The sequence below is a fragment of the Pinus tabuliformis genome, chromosome Q, assembly GCF_031772625.1.
Source record: "Pinus tabuliformis cultivar Carrire ecotype Pingquan chromosome Q, CPIR1, whole genome shotgun sequence".
Taxonomy (NCBI): domain Eukaryota; kingdom Viridiplantae; phylum Streptophyta; class Pinopsida; order Pinales; family Pinaceae; genus Pinus; species Pinus tabuliformis.
In genome coordinates this window covers 25,277,058-25,294,896 of record NC_142296.1, presented here as the reverse complement: position 1 = coordinate 25,294,896, position 17,839 = coordinate 25,277,058, and the positions used below count along the sequence as shown (strand labels likewise).

General features: G+C 41.4%; 2 pseudogenes; both read right to left on the bottom strand.

Annotated features, from left to right (window-relative positions):
- Positions 1–1,141: 1,141 nt before the first annotated feature.
- On the bottom strand, positions 1,142–4,740 carry LOC149218094 (alanine--glyoxylate aminotransferase 2 homolog 3, mitochondrial pseudogene; annotated as a pseudogene).
- Positions 4,741–5,054: 314 nt separating this feature from the next.
- LOC149218093 (alanine--glyoxylate aminotransferase 2 homolog 3, mitochondrial pseudogene) lies at positions 5,055–5,429 on the bottom strand (annotated as a pseudogene).
- Between the last annotated feature and the right edge of the window lie 12,410 nt (positions 5,430–17,839).

Here is a 17,839-nt window from a genome sequence, read left to right as displayed (position 1 = left end):
GAGTCACAATTGTTTCAGTATAACAATGATATCAACCTTACATAGAAGTCCGGGCATTTAGATTTCTACCATTCAGAACACACCAGAAACATATAGGGCACACAGTTTATAAATATGTGAAGGAAATTAGAGCACATACAGTGATTTCTAAGTAATCACACATCTATACCACTGCAAATATTGAAGAGAAGATAATACACAACATCCTGAACAGTAAACTCCATCTGATTCCTGAGAAGTAAAGTCAAGTCTTGTATTACTAAAACAGAGTCAGATACATAGCACAATAGTTCCCATTTCTCTGAATTTTTTTTTATTTTTTTTTTTGAGTACATTGTTCTCTCTCCTATATATAGAATTCTTTACAAAGTTGAGATTCCTCCTCCTATGTGAGGGGAACTCGAATTATGCTTGCTATGACACCTACTCAAACTTTAACTAACTATTAAATACAATAACTGCTAACTAGGAGCTTTAGAAACCTAAGACAATTAGGAGTCTAATTCTACATCATGCTAAACATAGCAATTATTACAATCAAGATTCGTTCTCTGACAAGTGGTTTCCTTCGGTTTTAGCCTTGATAGATGTTTAAAACTCTTTGTTGGCCCTTACTGTCTTATCTCTTCACTGCTGCTGGAAAGTAGGAAACTGCCCCTGTTTTTTTGCTTTCGGTTTCCTCAAGGATATTCGTAACCAGTTCACCATGTTGTTCTTCTCTGATTACATAAAATTTGATTGGGGTTCCACGTGCTTCATGTGCTGTAGACCTTTCCCATATACCTGTCTGAAGACAAAACTTCTTTGAAGCTGTTTGAAATGTCATAGATAACACTAGCAGTGATTATTTGTATGAGGCAAAATTTTAGAGTTCACATTCACATATCTTTTCCTCTGCCTATTTTACTCTTGTTGATTGTTTGCATATTGTAAATGATCCCTTTTTTAGAGATTCCCCTTCAAAAATATTTGCCTTTGTCTTTCAACATTGGTCCATGAAATCATAATGTGCAGCTACAGTAGTTTCGTAGCGCGCTACGAAACTGCTGTGTAATTTTAAAAACAAAGTATAAGACCAAAATTTAATTCTCTTGAGTCTTTCTTCTTCCTGAAATGACTTTTTAACCTATCATGAAGTTGTTCACAAGTATCCAGGTGCTAGTTCTACGGCTCCACCAACACCCTGTATAGTTTCTGCAATAAAGCCAACAACACGTCCAATGGTTCCAAAGTCGAGAATATCTTGAACATCTTTAGCATACTGTGGCCCATCAATGCCAAAAATCCCTCGATATGGGTTAGGGTTGACTGCGTGATGCACTCCACTCGGCACCACGTTAAATTTCCATTTGCTCTCACTAGTCAATCCCGTTGTGTTAGAACCATTTCCATGGTATCCATTTCTCACTGAAATCATATCATGGTTACCAGAGTACAACTGGGCCATCACCGTAGCTAATTCATTTGCCTCCGTGCCTGAATTTACAAAGAAAATTGCCTTAAGATTTCCTGGCACCTTTGCAGCTAATGTCTCTGCAAGATCTGTGACCACATAATGAAAATATTTTAGCTAGTTTCAAGTATCATGCAGCTGACTGAAAAAATATTGATCATCCACAAAACTGTAGTGCAATACGATAAAACTGCCCAGAATAAACATACACTTCTTCCCAAATGAAATCTGTGATCGGCTAGCAGAAGAAAAGCATCGACTATTGAATGAGATGTAAACCAACTCAATTCAGTCCAGAAATCATAAATTAAGACCAAGAGATAGGCGAAGTGTATAAGCTGACAACTGTTGATGTAAACATAACGGATTTTGATGGATATGACAGCTGGGTGAGATTGGCTATGGATCTGAACAAATCCCCAATTTTGTAGCGCAGCCAGTGCAAAATGTGGGTTTTGCGCTACGAAAACACCTAAACAGACTTTATGCGCTACGAAAACTCCTAAACAGTTTCGTAACACATAAGAACCTTCGAACAAATTTGATACATGGAATCTTTGTGAGTTATGTAACCAGTGATGAATGAGAACAGAGTGTTTGACCTTTATTTAACCATACCACCAAGACTCCTAGGACTTAGATACTAAGCAAATTTGAAATAAAACTAAACCTGGACTAACACCAAACCTTTGCAATCACAATGATGTGAACAATTTAGAAATTGTTTCTTAGGTGATAACAGGTGGCTCCACTTGGGATAGTGTGCTCCTGTAGTATGCTAAGAACTCGCAGGTCTAGTGCTTTATCCTCTTATGACAAACGGACAATTGCTTGACAAGCATCCCCTTCAAGCTTCTTGGGCCTTCACCTCGGGCTTAAGCTTGATGATCATTGTAGGAGAAAGAAATCTACATCTACTGAAAAATGCTCAGTCAACCTTGAGCTTATTTGCATTTTCCTACCTACCTACTAGCTGCAATTTCCACTTGTAGGTCAAGCAACATGATATTTCCAATAAAGCCAATCAATTGTCTTTTCTGATATTGGAGGCTCTTGACTGCATCCGACCTCAAAATAACCATGATAGTGAGATGACCAAATCAACTTATAATGTACCTGATCTTCATAATGCAAATGAAAATGAAATACTGGTGTGCAAAGCTTTGCCATGTATTCACTTACAGGGTAAAAAAGGACATGGTTATTTTGATGATCATCATAACACTATACATCTTCAGACAACTGATTCTCAACCACACAAGATTCCTTTGATATGTTATCCAACTGCTTTTCTGAATGATTTTCACAAACAATGTAATTTTTCTCTTTCTTATGATCATTTATTGTTGTAAGTTGTTGAGAAGTTTGACATAAAAAACCAACCTTTTCCTCTGCCTGAGGGTTATAAAAGCTATCTTCCAGTACTTCTTCTTGGTGTTTGCAATCAATTTCATACTCTTTATGATCCGAAGCCTGACAAGTCTGCTGCATCTCTACATCAATATCAGAGGATTGAACATGGTTTTCATAAATAAACCCCTGTTGGCTTTCATGTTGCATTTCATGGGACGTTATACTTTCTTCTTGGTGTTGAAATGTATTGTTATGAAGAGCCTCTAAAATTTCTTCATCCATAAATTCATCATCATTATAACAATCCTCCAAATATTGAATAAAACTCATAGAATGTTTACAACAATCTTTGACCAACAATAAGGAGGGATGACACTCTTTATACATGTCATAGAATGCATCATGAAAATTAGCAAGAGAATATAATGAACCATTTTCTAAGCTTTTATACCAAGACCATGCTTTTCCTTATAAAGTGGTCATAAACATCTTCATGAGACAATCTTCAGGGAACTGAACCTTAAGACTGCGTACATGCATATGGAACCTAACCAAATGAAGAGCAGCATTGCCTTTCTTTTCATCTTTGAATATTGGAAGATCATCTAACCAATCAACCTTTGGCATATGATTTGGAAAACCAGGGATATGAGACCGATTCATATGGACATACCTGGTATTCATTCTTGCAGTGGAAGTCATCTTGAAACTTCATCAAGCTACTGATCTTCTAGCAGTGGAGTCACCTTCCAATTTGTTATTCGATGTGTGGAGTCGCCAAGGTAGTTTTTCAGCCTCAAAAAGATGTCTGAGCTCCTGCTACCTTCAAAAGTTTAGCCTCTTAATTTCAGGAATGAATAGACTTCAGGCTCCCGGCAGACGCACCAAAATGTTATCTCAAAATCAGACCCTGGAAGGCTGCTGACCAGGAAGACCTTACGTAACTATTTCAAACCTACTTTAGGCTGAGGCTTAGCCTCCCCAACCTGAGAGGGCTCTCTCAAAGGATTAATGTTTTTGATTATGATTAAGATGGCTAACTCTTGTGAAACAAAGATAGAAAAATGATAGTGGTTGAAACACAATTAGAAGGTATCCATTGGGCTTATGGAGTCACAATTGTTTCAGTATAACAATGATATCCACCTTACATAGAAGTCCGGGCATTTAGATTTCTACCATTCAGAACACACCAGAAACATATAGGGCACACAGTTTATAAATATGTGAAGGAAATTAGAGCACATACAGTGATTTCTAAGTAATCACACATCTATACCACTGCAAATATTGAAGAGAAGATAATACACAACATCCTGAGCAGTAAACTCCTTCTGATTCCTGAGAAGTAAATTCAAGTCTTGTATTACTAAAACAGAGTCATATACATAGCACAATAGTTCCCATTTCTCTGAATTTTTTTTTATTTTTTTTTGAGTATATTGCTCTCTCTCCTATATATAGAATTCTTTACAAAGCTGAGATTCCTCCTCCTATGTGAGGGGAACTCGAATTATGCTTGCTATGACACCTACTCAAACTTTAACTAACTATTAAATACAATAACTGCTAACTAGGAGCTTTAGAAACCTAGGACAATTAGGAGTCTAATTCTACATCATGCTGAACATAGCATTTATTACAATCAAGATTCGTTCTCTGACAAGTGGTTTCCTTCGGCTTTAGCCTTGATGGATGTTTAAAACTCTTTGCTGGCCCTTACTGTCTTATCTCTTCACTGCTGCTGGAAAGTAGGAAACTGCCCCTGTTTTTCTGCTTTCGGTTTCCTCAAGGATATTCGTAACCAGTTCACCATGTTGTTCTTCTCTGATTACATAAAATTTGATTGGGGTTCCACGTGCTTCATGTGCTATAGACCTTTCCCATATACCTGTCTGAAGACAAAACTTCTTTGAAGCTGTTTGAAATGTCATAGATAACACTAGCGGTGATTATTTGTATGAGGCAAAATTTTAGAGTTCACATTCACATATCTTTTCCTCTGCCTGTTTTACTCTTGTTGATTGTTTGCATATTGTAAATGATCCCTTTTTAGAGATTCCCCTTCAAAAATATTTGCCTTTGTCTTTCAACATTGGTCCATGAAATCATAATGTGCAGCTACAGTAGTTTCGTAGCGCGCTACGAAACTGCTGTGTAATTTTAAAAACACAGTATAAGACCAAAATTTAATTCTCTTGAGTCTTTCTTCTTCCTAAAATGACTTTTTCACCTATCATGAAGTTGTTCACAAGTATCCAGGTGCTAGTTCTACGGCTCCACCAACACCCTGTATAGTTTCTATAATAAAGCCAGCAACACGTCCAATGGTTCCAAAGTCGAGAATATCTTGAACATCTTTAGCATACTGTGGGCCATCAATGCCAAAAATCCCTCGATATGGGTTAGGGTTGACTGCGTGATGCACTGCACTCTGCACCACGTTAAATTTCCATTTGCTCTGACTAGTCAATCCCGTTGTGTTAGAACCATTTCCATGGTATCCATTTCTCACTGAAATCATATCATGGTTACCAGAGTACAACCGGGCCATCACCATAGCTAATTCATTTGCCTCCGTGCCTGAATTTACAAAGAAAACTGCCTTAAGATTTCCTGGCATCTTTGCAGCTAATGCCTCTGCAAGATCTGTGACCGCATAATGAAAATATTGTAGCTAGTTTCAGGTAACTTGCAGCTGACTGAAAAAATATTGATCATCCACAAAACTGTAGTGCAATAAGATAAAACCGCCCAGAATAAACATACACTTCTTCCCAAATGAAATCTGTGATCGGCTAGCAGAAGAAAAGCATCGAGTATTGAATGAGATGTAAACCAACTCAATTCAGTCCAGAAATCATAAATTAAGACCAAGAGATAGGCGAAGTGTATAAGTTGACAACTGTTGATGTAAAAGAACGGATTTTGATGGATATGACAGCTTGGTGAGATTGGCTATGGATCCGAACAAATCCCCGATTTTGTAGCGCAGCCAGTGCAAAATGTGGGTTTTGCGCTACGAAAACACCTAAACAGAGTTTATGCACTACGAAAACTCCTAAACAGTTTCGTAACACATAAGAACCTTCGAACAAATTTGATACATGGAATCTTTGTGAGTTATGTAACCAGTGATGAATGAGAACGGAGTGTTTGACCTTTATTTAACCATACCACCAAGACTCCTAGGACTTAGATACTAAGCAAATTTGAAAGAAAACTAAACCTGAACTAACACCAAACCTTTACAATCACAATGATGTGAACAATTTAGAAATTGTTTCTTAGGTGATAACAAGCCTTTTAACCCATACATTGCCTATCAACAACCTATGCCTGGACAGTTTCAAGGTATTCAAGGTCAGAATCCTCCCTATGGTCAAGGTAATCCACAATGGGGGTAGCCTCAGATGCCATATGGCCAAAATCCCCCACCGTGGGGCCAAAATCCTTACCAGCAGGGATGGGCTCCTCCTTATGGGCCTACCTATCGACCTCCCATGCCTTTTAACACTCAATTACCTTTCTTGGCTACACTCGAGTTGTTGGATGTATCGCGCCTTATGAATGATTTGATCCTTCATTCGTCGTTCTGGCCTCCGATGCCGTCCAAGATACTAAGTGATTGCCCAAAGTTCAATGGAAAAGCTAAAGAAGATCCTCAGGCCCATGTGATGACATAGCACCTCTGGTGCTCATCAAACTTGTACGTGGACGATTACATTCATCTTCCTATTTTCCAATGAACCCTCACCGATGTTGTAGCGAAATGGTACATCGAGCTACCTCAGAGTACCTTCCATGACTTTAATTCATTAGCCATGGCTTTCCTCACGCATTTTCAGTTGTTAGTTCACTATGAAACTGGAACCTATTTTCTCACATCACTTAAGCAAGACATCGCGACACACATCTTTGATCATATCCACGAATGGAGACATAGACGTTGCCTGATCAAATTTGAGATAGTTGATCAGTTTCTCACTGAATGGTTTACCAAATCATTCGCAGCCCCAATTTCTCGTGATATAGCTATGGGTGGATGTGTCACTGAAAAGCAAGCCATTGCTCATGCCGAGTACTTCGATATGGTTTACTCTCAGTCTGGTACTTTATACAAGTTGTTGCCCAATGCTCCATGGCCATCATCCGATCCCACAATATCAAAGTCACAAGTTGTTCCTCTTGTTGATGGAGTTATTGGTTTAGTATCCTAGAACCCTAAAACTTCTTCCAAATAGAAGTTGGTCTCGAATGCTGCTCCTAATATTTCATCTCAGAATCCACCTGGACCTGGTAAAACCTCAAAGTTTCATGTTTTCCAGTCTACCGCAATGGACAAATCCTCAAAAGGAAAGAAGAAAGGCAAAGGAAAAGCTAAAGCTGATGCCACAAAACAGGGTCCTCCCAAATCGTCTGCTGGCAAATCTTTGTAATGGAAACCCAAGTATCCCTGCCTCACTTGCGAGGAGGATCACTACACTAAGGATTTTCCTCGACGATCCAAAGTTAGTCACCTGCTCAAAGGGACCCCTGTTGTCCTTAAAGAGCCATTTTTGTCTCCGCAAACCCAAATGGTAGACCAACCTCTATCTGCTTCCTTTGGATCTCAAGTGTTCATGATGAGCACGCCTATTAACGTGGCTGCCCGATCGAAAGATTATTAAACTCCAGCGCTGACAGCTATGAAAGAAAAAGAAGCTTCACCTTCTTCTTCTTCTACCTCGAGTTCTGGCCCTCTGCAAATCGAGTGCCCTAACCATGATTCCGCTACGCAACCACCCTCTTGAGGTGTGATGCAGAAATCCTCGTATAATCCCAACGCCCGAGCCGCTCAGCACTACAATATTGTAAAGGACTTGGCTCAGGTGCCATTAGCCATGTCGGCTCTCGAGGTACTCCAAAGCTGCCCATCGCAGCGGAAATCTTTGTTGTCAACTATCAGGGGCATCGATCCCACCGATTCTAATTTGATATGTTTCGATCTAGAGAACCATGTTCCACGGCTCCCTCATCAAACTTATTTAGGTAATCATTAATGAGAAGACCATCCACCACACTGTCATCGATGAAGGTGCTTCCACCTGCATCATGTCAACTACATGTTGGAAGGCTATTGGTTCCCCTGCACTAAACCAGTCTCCAAACACTTTGGAAGCTTTCAATGGGCATGATTCGCGACCTTTCGGTGTCTTACCTAACCTTGCCATCACCCTGGAAGGTAAGACAGTGCAAGTTAAAGTAGAGATTGTTGACACCAATCTCAATTATAATCTTCTCCTCGGTCGAAGCTGGACTCATGCCATGACTGTCATGGCCTCCTCTTTGTTTCGCATGATCTATTTTCCCCATCAAGGTAAGATGGTCATTGTCGATCATCTGTCTTTCTTTGCCTCTTATTATCGCCCACGTATTTTCCGCTCCCGATAACCGTCAGATCCACCGCATCCAGATCCAACGGCCCTCGTTTCTCTATCCACATTTCCTCCCGATAGTTCCCTCCGATTCGATCTCCGCTATTCAGCGGTTGGATCCGGTGGCCAGTAATTGTTCTCGTCATATGCACGCCTCCGCCGTACTACCGTGTCCATAGCCTGTCCAGTGTACCTAAAGGAGGAAGAAGGCCAGAATCCAGCACTCTGCATAATAATTCCTCAACAACTGTATTTAAGGAAGAGGATGGCCGAGAAGAAAAAGGACGGCCTCGAGCAGATCAACGCATTCATCAGTTATGGCGCTCCTCTTAGACAACATTCCACCTGCTCAGGAAGGACAACAGAATATCAGAAAAGATCAGTTTTGTTCATTAAAGCAGTCAAATTGTAGCAGAGGCCCATTTCAGAGAGTTAATGTGGTTGGTGGTCAATTATGACTCCTCCACGCGTAGCATAGCAGAATATCTTTGTAAACAAACTCTATAAATACCCAGAAAACAGATGTAATCAGGGTTGATGGATATTGTTTTGATGTAAAGTTCAACTTCTGGAGACTGTAACTATTGTGATACCTGCAGCATCTGGTCTTCATTTTCAACTAATGCAAGCTTCTTTTACTGTTAATTGCTCACTTTCCACTTCTTCTTTGTTCCAGGCTGTGCCTGTTATGCATTTGTTCATGTGCTCTTGATGTTTAGCATTAGAGGGGCTGTCATCCCACCTCTGTGTTAGAATCTAGTATGTATCATTGAATGTGCTATGCAGGTTTCTGTTTACTTAACGCCAGAGAGTTGTCATCCTGTCTATGTATTAAGAAATAGATTTGCAGACCTCTTTACTGGTTGCAGCTGGCCATCACAGGGTCATGTGCATCTGCTGGTGTGGTCAGTATTCTCCATCTTCACATGTTCCTCAAACTGTGAGTAATTGGTGGTCTAAAGCCTTGTAGTTTGGGGGTATTCACCCATGTCCGGGGTTAAGCATAGTAGAAGTGGTTATCTGGCTTGAACATGCATCATCCCTTCCATTCATCCACCTGTTTCCAACTTTTTTGTTGAGTTTGTAATGTTCCAGAGCATCTCTGAGATACAACCTAGGAAAGTTTCTTGGGGTGATAACATTAATTGGCGCTATTGCCGGGGAGAGGAGATTGAAGCTCAGCTTCCTTGGGAGAATGACACAGTTCCAAATTTTGATGATAGACAAGGTCTGGGCACATTTCTGGTTGTAATCACCTATCTAGCGACTCCACTGGAGGAAGACCAACCTTTGGCGACTCCACAGTATAGTTATGGCTCAGTTTGTGAGACATGCTCGAAGAAATCCTCAGAAATCACCAACTGACCAATGCCTGATCCTGAGAAGATCGTTAAGCAGAAGAATACTTTGCAGAAAGGAGCATTAGGACCAAGTAAGCCCTAAAAGTCCCATGTATCTTTGTTAGTGAAAATCACCTTCAGAGATTCATAAAGCTCCTATTCATTCATTTCCCTTTCGGATCTCAGTTGAAAGAAGCATCCATGTTGTCCATCATATTCTTCTGTCTCTGCCATTCTCTTCGTTGATTCATACCACTCAGTTCACCAGTATCCTTTCATATACCCCAGTCATGGCAGGCCAACAAGCTCTCACAAAGATAGAAATAATAATTGCTGCTAGGTATGGACCCCTCGTCTTGCCTGTCCCTTTGAATGCCATGCCTGCAGGAGATTATCAAGAATATATGCCTAAGTTTACTGGTAAAGAAGGAGTATCAGCTGAAGAGCACCTCGAATCTTTTTATAGCTATGCTAATATCCTGGATATTAATGAAGAGGATGTGTGGATGAGGGTTTTTGTCCAAAGCCTAGATGGGGAAGCTAGAAAATGGTTCAGAGAATTACCCCCTAGGTCTATAGCAGATATTGAGGCCTTAGATGATGTGTTCCTAAAGCACTGGGGGGATAATAAAGACCTGCTCTATTACTATACTGAATTTGGGAACTTGCAGAGAGAAGATGGTGAACTGTTGTCTAATTTCAACAAGAGATTCAACCATATGTACAGCAGAATACCATGTGAAATAAAGCCTACCCCTACTTCTACTATGATTACTTATGCCAATGCTTTCGATTCTTAGTTTTGCCTGCTATTAAGAGAAAGAGGATGTCCTTCTTTGGCTGATATGCAAAATGCAACCTTTGAAGTAGAAGCAAACATTTTAGCTGCAAAGAGACTCGAAGGTGATGCTAAAAGAAGAAGACAGGGGGATGAGTCCTCATCATCCTCAGATCCTGAGATCGATAAAATGTCCAGGATGATTGAGTTTTTGGCCTCTGAAGTTTCCAAATTAATGGCTGAGCAGCATTCTGAAGAAGCAGGAGCTCATTGTTCCTTTTCTCTTCCAACTCCAAATCCATATAGAGGAGCAAATGAGCATTTGCAGATTTTGCAAAGAAATAAAGTTACAAATGAAGATAAAGGGGTGAAGACCCTTTTACAAAATATAGTCATGGAAGAAGTGTAGTATGAAGAAGAGGAGGAGGTCCATGGTTTGGAAGATAAGGGCAGTGCCCCTTTCCTAACCAGAGTTGCCTATGAAGAAGCATTATCCAATGGCACTGCTTGTGAGTTTGTTGTAGCTGCAGAACAACAAGCTGATCAGCAAAAGCAACCAGCAACAGGTCCAACCATCCTTGAAGAGACTAAAGCCAGCATATCTTTTAACGAATATGCAGATCTGCAAATCAACCAGCCTGCTGTTATCCCCTGCCCAGTGATCGGTAAGGGAGAAGAAAGCTCCCCATTATCTTTTGTTTCTTTGTTTGCTCAAAAGAGAATCCCTCAAAGTTGCCCACTAGGCACTGAGGCAAGTAATAGCTCCCTTCTCAAGGCTGATACTGATCATCTCAGTCTTGATGTTCCGAAACCTGCTCAGTTGGCCTCCACACAGATCGAAAGGGCAGCTTGCCAGATCACAGAGGAAGAGGATGCACAATTTTGGGACTCCTCCTTGGATGTAGATTGTTCTAAGCAAGATGCAGGAGCAGATGATGTCTTTGTTTCCTCCACACATGAACACATTGGTACACCATTCATATTAATTGTGCAGGCCATAGGTGACAAATATCAGTACACAGCAATAGTGGTTATTCAGCAGGTGTATAGAGGCACCCATGAAGAACGTCCAAGGAAGAGAGCATACAGAGAGGGGATGAAATTTGATCCATATATACCTATTAAGCTCAAAAATCCTAAACTCTTTGAGGTAGATGATCAAATAAATCTAGTTTTGTAGCTTTTTGATGAACCGGCTGACAGGCAACAATTTTGGTGGCCCAACAGATGGGCAATTTTTGAAGTTTTAAGTTTTTCAAGCCTTAATGTTGTAATTGTGTCCTTTTTAGTATTGACTAAATTAGACTCCATGCCCAATGGATACTAGGCAATGTTTTTAAGTTGATTTTGTATGAAGGAATTGGTCTACAGTTCATGAGACCTCACAGGGAGGATCTCGTCCCCAGAAGGAGCCAGTGTTAGCTCTGCTACATAATTCAGTATCTGTTGGGTCAAAGACATCTTGGCCATGTTGTTGATGGTTAAATAAAGCTTGCAACGGTCTTTTCTTCCCTCCTCCTTCAGTTTCCTCACCCACTCTTAACCCCGCTGTCTCTGTTTTTCCTTTGAAAATCTCTTCATTTCTCGGTTTCCCGTCTCCTACAAAACTCTGCATAACCCTTTTTCCTTAAGCCCGGGTGCTTGACCCATGAACCCGCACCCATACGACCCTTCGTGATTGCACGACTCCACGCTTCCTCAGCCCTTCGTCGTTCTTTAATTGCAGCCGTTGATCATCCTGATCCAATGGTTCCCGCCACCATAGTCCTGTCTTCCCGCACACTAAACCCTGTTCATTTCCCCACCGTCAATCACATTCACTGTAAGATCTAACGGTGATCGCGCCTCCCGCCGCCGAAAGTTGCACACCCGTTATCCCGCGGGGAAAGTGGTTTCCCCACCGTCACATCTGCCACGCGTCGCAGTTCTATTGCGTCGCGCCCCCGCATACAGATACCACCTACCCTCCCGAAGCGATGCGGGGAAACCGCTTACCTCCCACTCGTACGTCCTCCGCTCGTTATCGCCCACGTATTTTCCGCTCCCGATAATCATCAGATCCGCCGCGTCCAGATCCAACGTCCCTCATTTCTCCATCCACGTTTCCTCCCGATAGTTCCCTCTGATTCGATCTCCATTGTTCAGTTGTTGGATCCGATGGCCAATAATTGTTCTTGTCATATGCACGCCTCCGCCATACTGCCGTGTCCATAGCCTGTCCAGTGTACCCGAAGGAGGAAGAAGGCCAGAATCCAGCACTCTGCATAATAATTCCTCAACAACTGTATTTAAGGAAGAGGATGGCCGAGAAGAAAAAGGACGGCCTCGAGCAGATCAACACGTTCATCAGTTATGGCGCTCCTCTCAGATAACTTTCCACCTGCTCAGGAAGAACAGCAGAATATCAGAAAAGATCAGTTTTGTTCATTAAAGCAGTCAAATTGCAACAGAGGCCCATTTCAGAGAGTTAATTTGGTTGGTGGTCAATTATGACTCCTCCACGCATAGCATAGCAGAATATCTTTGTAAACAAACTCTATAAATACCCAGAAAACAAATGTAATCAGGGTTGATGGATATTGTTTTGATGTAAATTTCAACTTCTAGAGACTGTAACTACTGTGATACCTACAGCGTCTGGTCTTCATTTTTAGCTAATGCAAGCTTCTTTTGCTGTTAATTTCTCACTTTCCACTTCTTCTTTGTTCCGAGATGTGCCTGTTATGCATTTGTTTATGTGCTCTTGATGTTTAGCATTAGAGGGGTTGTCATCCCACCTCTGTGTTAGAATCTAGTATGTATCATTGAATGTGCTATGCAGGTTTCTATTTACTTAATGCCAGAGAGCTGTCATCCTGTTTGTGTCTTAGGAAATAGATTTTCAGACCTCTTTACTGGTTGCAGCCGGCCATCAGAGGCTCATGTGCATCTGCTGGTGTGGTCAGTATTCTCCATCTTCACCTGTTCCTCAAACTGTGAGTAATTGGTGGTCTAAAGCCTTGTAGTTTGGGGGTGTTCACCCATGTCTGGGGTTAAGCATAGTAGAAGTGGTTATCTGGCTTGAATATGCATCATCCCTTCCATTCATCCACCTGTTTCCAACATTTTTGTTGAGTTTGTAATGTTCCTGAGCATCTCTGAGATACAACCTAGGAGAGTTTCTTGGGGTGATAACAGTAACGCTTCATCAACACTTGCAAAACTGTCTTCAAAACTGAAGGTCAGTAAGAACCCCTCCTTCAATACATCCCACTTCGTGATGCCATGGTGGAGCTCTATTTCCAGATACCAGTTCATGGGAATGGTATCCAAAGTATGGCAAAAGATGTGTACCCATTCTGGCAGCGATTATGTCCCCCAAGATTTAGTCCATTTCGCTAGGTGATTGCGTGGATCATCCCTTCCATTATATTTCTTAGTTATTCTAGTATTAGGATGCCCAAACTGTAACCGCATCATTCTTCGATAATCTCTCCATCCAACAAAACTATCTTTATGCGTACCCAACATCATGCAGACATAGCACATAGTGCCAAATCTAATGCTTGGAAGCGGTGATCCTCAGGTCCTTCTCGCTCAAATTCATCCAAAAACAGCTCTACGTCAGTTAAACCCTCATAGTAGGGTAATTTCCTTACCTCCAACGAAACACAACGCAACTACTTCGTCATCATATTGCATCGCAGTGTGGATACTTCATGTAAATTATTTTGCCAATGCTCCAACACTTCGTTTGAATCAGAGGTGCAGGAACTCTCCCAGTCCCATTCAATCCTCCCATCTGTCGTTGGATTGATCTAGTCCTGGTCTCATGCTGTAATTTTGTAGATTTGATCCAGTTCATCCTCAATTTCTTCATAATCATGGATTGGAATAGTATAGCGCGCCCCTTCTTCAGGGTCCAACGGTACTACAACCCGAAGTGATTTCCTTTCAAACAACATTGTCCTCTTCTTCAAATTTATGACCCCATTCATGTCAATGGCCTAGTCAATTCCCAGAAGCGCAGGGTATGGGTTATTGTCATCGACGATCTCTATAACCTCAAAGTCAGCCATCATGCTTGCACCTTCTATATCAATTGTTACTCCATATAATCGTCCCATGGGAATGATTTTCTGTTGGCTTTCCATTCTCAGTTGAATCGAAGACCATTGCAGCACAGGTCTCCCCATCCTTTCCCATGTTTGTTTCAGCAAAACCTTCGCATCAGATCCCAGATCCAAGATGACCTGATCCATCTCATAATCACCTATTTGCGTAGTGAGCCTCATCTTGCACCATTCTCGTGCCTTATATTTGCCAATTTTTTTGATTACGCGGTGCCCATCAGGGACCTTTTCTTTGTTGGCGCATTTATTTACTAACTCCCGTAGGCCTTCCACAACTTTGCTATCACGCAACAGTTTTATGCAGGTTTGCAAAAATGTGCCGAGGACAAAGGGATCAACCTATGCAGGCATTGGTTTCTTGCACCTTGTTCTAGATTCTTGAGGTGGAGGCCTCCGCGAAGCTCTTCTTGGCTTCCATAAAATTTTCCTTAGCGCGCTTCAGATCAAAACCAACTTCCTTCTCTGGGGCCTTGCGGACCCATCCGTCCTCTTCACGTTGTTTACCTTTGTCATCATCGGTCGTTATTCCACTTCTCGGCACTATATTCACTCTTTTATCCTCCTCGCGGGGCTCAACTCTCATAATTTGTAAGTTCTACGTAGGTTGCGCTTTCTTCTCTTGCATTTTAGCTATCAGCACCGAGCACTCTTCTATAGTATGCTCAAACTGGTTGTAGTATTGACATGAAGAGCATGTCTGATTTTAGTATTCTCACACATAGTGCCCTGGAGTTCCGTAGTTGTAGCAGATGATCTGACCACGGCCTCTACCAGGTCCTCCTCCTCCTCAGCCCTATCCTCGTCCTTGATAACCTCAGTGTGTTCCTTCGGTGCCCTGATCTAGAGGTCGAGTTTTTGCTTGCATCCAATATGTAGGTGTTCTTTCCATCATCAACTCATAGCTGCGACAATGGCGCTCATTGTGGCCCACCAATTTGCAGAAGTTACAAAACAACTGTTGAGGTGTCTGGATGAACTTTTGAAGTAAATGACAATTATCCGTCGCATGTTGTCCAGCAACCTGACAAATAGTGCGCCATAACATGGTCCCCACGCTCGATCCTACTGGGGATTTTGGCTTCAAGGGAATTGGTCCCCCTCCTATAATATAATTCACGTACACTAGGCAATTATCTTTGTCGTGCCCTTGGCCCTTGCACTTCAAACACCAGACTTCCACTCACACTTTTGGTTTAGTCTCCTTGTCTTTCTTCAAACTCTGTAATCCTATGTGTAGGATCTGTAACTGAGAGTGGATCTTCTGTACTCCCAAGGTGGCATCCTGAATAGGTGATGCATGTAACCTCGTCACGATTTCCAAGGCTTCGGCCTCTATTCCTATCTTTTGTTATGACAGAGAAATTCTTAGGTGGGGCAGGAGCAAAGTTATAAACCACTCGCAATGCTGACTATCTGTGAGTTGCATGTTAGCTTCTCGAATATGACACTTCAACCTTTGATCTAATTCCTAAGGCTTCTCATTGACCCTCATCATGATTTCCTTGAATCCAATTACTGACTGTGAATTAGACTTAGGCTTACTAAACTCCTTGTTTAAAGCCACCTTAGTCTCTGCTAGCGATGTAAGAGGATTATCATAACAATACTTAATATACCAAGTGAGCACGCAATCCTGCAGAGCGGTAACCAACTGTGCTTTCTTTATATTGTTGTAACACCCTTCGGGGTAAATGTGCATATAAAAAACATAATAGGAATAGAAATACAATAAACATATCAACCATCAAAATCCATATATACATCAGTACATTTGCACATGAAAATCAAGGGAATGAATTTATTTTTTCATTGATAATGCAATGAACCAACCCGTGATGGGACTACCACATTCCACTCGACCATAGATTGGCTGAGCCAAGTCTCTCTTTAGCTAATCACCCCCGTTCCATATTCCAAGCATGAATGTGGGACTCATAGAACATATCAAAAAAACACCAATCAATGTGGATGCCACCGAAGTTCTCCGCCTACACCGTGAGGAATTTGAGTGCCTCCTAGTCTCTCAAGCTTTACCATGCATCCGCAGTCTGATCCAAGGATCACTTGGCCCTACACCGAGACATATCTCCAGGCTTTACCGTGCATTCCATCCCGGAATCACTAGGCCCAACGAAGAGAAAATACACCTCTTGGCTTTACCGTATATCTCACCATTCACCGTCAAGGATTCCTAGAGCCACCGAGGCACACAATTTGGCTTTACCGCAACCCATAGTTTGTTTCAGGGGTTATTAGGCCAGTGGCTTCGTGCATCCTCATTCTGGTTCAGGGACCACTACCACCATGTGTTTGTCAATTCGGAGATCCACCCCACTCAGCTTCGGATCCAATCTGGCCATCCCCCACAAAACGCATGAGAGAACCCATCTCATCAAAGATATCATGAAATGGCAAGGATAGGCTGAAAATACTATCACAGCTGGCAAAAACCATGCCATGGTAGAAAAATAAACACATGCAATCCCATGCATGTCAAATATAGTAAGGAAAATACACATGCAATCCAATGCATGCCAAATCTAGCAAGGAAAATACACATGCAAGTTGATACCTGCAATGAAGCTTATTGTAGTCGCTTGATCCTGCCTTTCCCTACTTGATCCTTACTTCCTCTTACCTTCTTTGCTTTTCTTGCTCCAATGCCAAAGTGCTCCAAGAAAACTCTAAGTGTCCAAGAGTATGAGAGAGAGAGAGAATAATGAGAGAGCTCCAAATCTAAACTGACCAAGTCTTGCCCACTGATCCTCATAAGCCTTTTGATTAATGAGGCCTCTATTTTCTTCATTTTCAATTAGTTTCCTTCATTTTCCTCCTCACATGCAACCTATGACCTTTCACCTCCTTTTACCTTCCTTTTCTCCTAATTTCCATTATTTTCATAAATAAATGTGTCAAAATACCGCTTTACCTCTTTAATGCCTTAGCCATTGCCTTTTCCAATTTCCTTAGCCATAAACAACCAAATGAACACCCCCTAGGATGTCTTTCCCACCATGCAGCTTGGAATACGTGTCCCATCATCCGTGGTATTTATATATTTTACATGGAATTTTCACAAGGGCTGTTACAAAACCCTCCCCCTTGGGGGAACACCGTCCTTGGTGTTCAATGACACCTATAACCAAAAGACCATTGAAAATAAAACATACTGCCCATTGAGCTTTATAACACAGCTCATTGCAATATTTACAATGAAAGATCTGCTCAAAATCAAAACATCATGACAACATGACAACGTACCGCATAATGGAGCTTTATAACATATCTCATTATAGTATTTACAATAACCACATATACACATATTCACATATGCACATTTTCTCAACCAACAAATAAAATAATATGAATCTGCAACAAGGGAATCT